Below are 6000 nucleotides of genomic sequence, written 5' to 3'. Positions count from 1 at the left end.
CTACGTATGTACCGCTGTTGGTACCAATGACGCTGCTGCAGGAGGGCATACGAGCACCAAAGTGCCTTGCATAAATTATGCCTTTCATTGCAGCAAATTTCATTTTGCAGTCAAATTTATTTATCTATTTGCATTTGCGAAATCATTTCGTTTCATCTACTCGTACATATAGTATAAATGTACTTATATTATATATGCAGAAGTCATTCGCAAGGCATGGCATTGCAAATGGATTTGTTAGCTGTTCATTCATGCATCGGGCCGGCCATGCAATTTATAGATAGCAGTTGGTTAAATGCATTTTCGTGTAGGTAAGGCTAAATTATATCTGCTTTCAACTAAAATGTATATAACATACATACATATGTATATAAAAAGTTAATGTGTTGCCGTGAAATTTCATTTTCATAAATGTAAACATGTTTGTATGTATTTGCAAGCTCTGAGTTCATGCGCCATTAAAGGATATTCAATGAGTCGCATTAATGAGTTTTTTGTGCAAATATTTCACGCCATGAAATGTATTCAAAGTATCAACGAATCGTAATGCTCTGGTATTACGGCTGTAAATAATGTAGTGTACCTATGTACATACATACTCACGTACATATTGACTTTTTCGTTTATTACCAAAATAAAATTTAAGACCCCAAATTAAAACTTTTATTTCGTTTCTCGGCGCACATACTTAAGCAGTTATGATTTAAAAAAAATTTGTTCTCCAACTTATGGTCATGTCTGCATTTACGGTCTACAATATTTGGCGCCAGCATTAAATTTTCATCTACGTCTATTTTTTACTTTTAGTACTTAATAAGAAATTAGGTGCAGTTAAGAAATTAAGGGTTGATCTTTAGTGCGCAGATTTGCAGCAATAGCGGCTAGAACTGCACGACAGCTAGACAAGATTTCCCGTTTAACTGTTAACTTGTTTCCATAAGAATGAATAGGCTTTAAACAAAATTTTTTACTTCGTTAGACAATTTCCAATTCCAGTTACACAGTTTCGACTGCGACGACGGGTATAAATTCGTTTGCTATCCTTCAAGTTCTGAAAAATTGAGGATGACAACCAACTGAACAAGCCAGGAGTGACGTTGAAGATGATTTTGCTAGTTGTTTGGTGGGATTGTCAGAGAATTATCTACCATGACCTGCTCCTTACTACCGAACTCGTAATTCCGTATTGTTTTATCAACAACTGGATCGTCTGAAGTAAGCAAAAGCCCAGAAGCGGATAGCTTTGGTCAATAGCAGATGAGTTGTGTTTCATAAAGACAACACCAGGCCCATACCTCGATATTGACTCGCCAGCAGCTCCGAAAGGTTGGTTAGGAGGTCTCTATGCATTCACCTTATAGACCGGTTCTAATAATTGATTACTACCTATTGCTGCCTATGGTGAAAGATTTAATCGGTGAAAAATTCTCTCTAAGAGACGCCTGTGAAAATAAGTTTAGTGTCAATAAGGAAGAGGGTTTCCCTGAGAGTGACATTACCTTTAAAATGAGGATAAGCTACCATATAAAAGCCCGGTCTTAAGCGGAATATTCTAACTATGCTAAATAAAACTTTCAGTTTAATGAAAAAATAATGAATTTATTTATTTATTTATTTGAATTTATTTTTTCTTGATCTTGTTTTGTTGTTCATTCTCACAAATATCGGATCCTACATACGTTTTTTGTTGAAACCTATTATCTCCAATTTTGAAAACCTTTTTTAGGTTAGATATAAATAACTTAGCTTAAAGATTTTTTTTTTATATTTATAATAGTGTATTGGTATGTATACTTTTTCATTTTGTTACCGTTTTGTTTCGGTTTGCTACCAATTTCTTTTCATTTTTACTTCAGCATCTTATTTATTTTAGCGGACTTAACTAACAAAACATCAATCACTCTAAGAATAGTACTGCAAAAACATTTCCTTTCTCTTTTTTTTTATCTGAATCCACAATGTCGTGCACAAGGCAACATAAATTATAAATTTTGCAGATGTTAGGCCCAAATTACGATCTCCCACCGACTGCATTGTTGTGTTTTTTGACTCGATCTAGCCACCTGCTGTGCAGCACCCTGCAGCGCACAGCAATTACAACAAAGTGGCGTTGCTACATAAATGCTTCCTTTTTATGGTGGTATAACACACATGTGAACATACATATGTACATATATACTTACTGACATATTGCATCCGCTGTGGCTACACTTTCGTCCGCCATTTAAAGCGAGAGGACACTCTCTATAGCTCAAAGCTTAATTAGGATAATATGTATACTTTATAAATACATACATATGAATATCCCATTATATTTGTTTAAAAACTTATCTGTAACGTTGTGTACATGATCTAACGATCTCGGTTCTTACTGATCATCGTATTATTTATGATATAATTTCAAGGCCATCAATTATATATATGCATTAAGAAGAAAAATCATTGTTTTCTCAGAATTTGAATACGATTTTGGTCATTAAAAAGCCCGTCAATTTAAATGATTCATCGAAATGTTTCATGAAATGCCAAACTCGTAACTTTTAACCGCAATAAGAGAAAATAATGAATATTTTCTTATTTTGAGATACACCCTTATTCCTAGTATCCACGTCTATATTTATCTATATGAGCTCGAGAAACCTGGGACCAAAATTTAAATATTCCCATCAAAGTCCAAATCTAAAATATATATTATCTCCGTAGTATCTTAGGGTACTCTTTGTTTGGTTCCACTAATTCCCTGCTGTTAAGTTTTATGCAAAAATATATCTACAATTTTAATGGGCTCTTTTTGTGCTCTTTGTTCTTAAAAAGCACCAATGTACCTTACATTTACGAAATTTTATAATCCCATTTAGATAAACAACCGCAATAAAAATTGAAACGACGTACGACTGAAATCATTTATGGCCTATTTATGCCCATTAAATCTTGTGCAGTTTTCGAAAAAGCTTTGAAGCATTGCAGAAAAATGGTGGAATGCCAATAAACTGGGCAGTAACTGTGGCTATAAATACCTTGTAGTTGAAATGTAATTATTTATGCATACATACATATATACTATATGCAGAATTACAGCTGCGGTAAATAAAATATCATCACTATGCAAACGTTAGAAGCCTGGATATTATTTAATCGGAAATATTACCATATTTCGATCTCTTAAAAATAATAAAAAAAATTAATAATTAATAGGTTTTCCATAAAAACACTTCATAAATTTTTATAAAACTTTGCTTGCCGAAAATATTAAAGTAAATTTTCAGTAATATTGAAAATCAGTATAAAAATTCGCAAATTTTTATTATAGTAATATCGAAAACAGGTTAAAATATTTTTTAAAATTTTATTATGAAATCCCTAACTAATCATGTTGATATTGTTTCTGCCACTACTGTATAAATATAAAATATGACAAGTAAACATCCGCACATACTTATACACCACTGAGTTTGTAATTCAAGGCGCACGACTAATTTGAGACGCCAGTGGAGAAAAAGGAAATGGACTGGTATGAAGCCATCGTCTGTCTGTCCCATGAACGCCATCAACCAGCTGCATTCATTAGTGCTGTTTGACAGCCCATCAATTCTTTCGTGAATCGTACGTTTTTTCCCCTTTTTGTTTCAATCCATCAATTAGTGTCTATCAATACTTTGCTTTCCAATTTAATTTTTCAAAAAGCTAAACCCCTCCAAGCCCCAACACCTTCCAGGCGACCTTCGTTGAGATTTGGCTCTTTCGATTTTTCTATTTTACACACATACTTAAGCTTATCGGTATGTGTATATGTATGTATGTTTGTATATACATATTTCAATTATACTAATTCGCATCGCGAATCTGTTATTATGCATACACATGCACACAAATACACGTGTATGCTTACATCGCATGTCGATTTGTCACGTTTGTCTGCTGGTATGGCACAATATTTGCTGCTTAATTATAATTATCTCGCTTTTGTATTGCAAATCAGTGAAGCGAAAATTAAGAACGGCTTCATAAAATGGAGGTAGAGGTGATTTTGTCGGGAATTCGAGAAACCGAATTGCTGAATTTGCATTTCGTTCAAATAGTCGGCATCACTAGAATAGCTTATATCTAGCGCGCCTATCTTTAATTGGATTTTCGAAGGCATGTGTCATACAATTTAATTTCAGTTTAGAGAGGGAGGGAGAAAACACCTTCCTTACGCCATAAGTTTCAAAGAGAATCATGATGCAAATCTGATATTGACAGTTTTAATACCATTAAATCTTTAAAATTTGTTAAAATCAGCGATTAATTGAAGTTGACAAAAACAGTCGTTTGAATGTTCTTTTCAGGGAGAAAGTAAAAGATTATCAAGACCTATGTACATCAACCCTAATGAAGTTGCAAATATCAAATTTTTGTTGTCATTAGATAAATGAACCATAAGTTAATTAAAAAAAACTAATAAATGATAAAGCTCATTTTTAATTATTTTTTTTTTATTTGAGAAACCGTAATTTCCTCTAGCTGTCTTTTCTTTTAAAAAACCGTCATGTCCCCTTCCTCTGCGGGTATTTGAATAGTGCTGGGTAACATCCGGTAATGACTATTCACATTTGTAAAATAAATAATAATTTCCTGTATATATCAATCCTCATATGATAAACAATTAAAACTTCATTTAGTCATTTATAATTAAAAAGGGTGCATCAACAGGTTTAACGATTGGATAAAAGCCAGAAACCAAAGTAAGTATTGTGCATTTGAAAAGAATATAAAAACTTTAGTCCAGTCACTAAATATATTCGTCATTTTAGTTGTCTTTGATTCGCTGATACTCCGAAATAGATAAACACACTCACAAATATAAAATAAACAAATGAAAACAGCCTTTAATCCGCTAAACGTTAGAAAGTAGCGAGTCGTTCATAAAAGTGGCAAAAATCGAATACAAAAATTATATACCATTTTTTGAGGTATCATCATACTCGCTTAAGGGGTTAGGGGTAGTCAGCGGCAGAAAAAATGGTAATTTTCAGTATTTTTTTTGCTATTAAATCGTGTTATTTTACGAAAGTAGTAATATGGCATTATTATAGAATGTGTTGACTTGAAGTCACGAAAATTCCAAAAAAAAATTTAATTTTCAAAGTTATAGTTGTTTGTGTTGACCCTGTTCCAAAAAAAGGTACTTGCGGTGACAACCATAAGTCCTTGGAGATTCATCTAAAATCAATCGGTTAAGAAAATTAGTTTTATAGATATATAATCCTGGATAATCCTAGAAATTAACAATATGGTGGCCTCAGGAAATTTTTTTTCTAAATTTTTGCGGAAAAAACAACAGTTAATTGGTCTTAAAAAATCGAAATTTTTGACAAAAATAATCCTTCGATCAGGCCCGAGTTTATTATGTATTCTAAAAGCTGTATAAATTTCATTAAAATCTACTGAGCGGATTTCGAGTTACATTTGTCACCAGTTCAAAAAACATAGTTTTGAGAAAAACGCGTTTAAAGTTTCACACTAGCGCTTTGAAGTGCCCGAGCTCTTTTTGTTATTTGTCGAATAACTCAAAAACTAATTATCGAATCAACGTGAATTTTTCAGTGAATATTTTTGAGATATTCTTTACGAAAATGCAAAAAAAATTATTTTTTTGAAAATTCTGACTACCCCTAACCCCTTAAATTAAATTCATCTGAGCAACTTTATTTTGTTGACACATATAAATTATTGATTGCACCAAGCAGATCGGGTGCGAATCGAAGACGACTTCTAGCATAAACTTATACAGTATTTAATTCACTTGCAAAGAAATATTTTTGTATTATTACTGGGGCAAAAAATAGTAAGACTGTTTAATTTAAATTTTGCGTAAAACATTTTTTTCTTGGTTGGTATGATCAGTGACATCTGTGCCAAATGTCACATCCAAATCGTCAAGAAAAGTGAAAGCACGATTGGTTCCAAAATCATTACATTTTTTCGAAAAACAGCGCCGCGTTAACGTCTGTGAAACAA

This window comes from Bactrocera dorsalis, unplaced genomic scaffold (assembly GCF_023373825.1).
Source record: "Bactrocera dorsalis isolate Fly_Bdor unplaced genomic scaffold, ASM2337382v1 BdCtg169, whole genome shotgun sequence".
In the NCBI taxonomy this organism is placed as follows: Eukaryota; Metazoa; Arthropoda; class Insecta; order Diptera; family Tephritidae; genus Bactrocera; species Bactrocera dorsalis.
The sequence above is the reverse complement of the archived record's forward strand: the minus strand, read 5'-3'. Positions refer to the sequence as shown.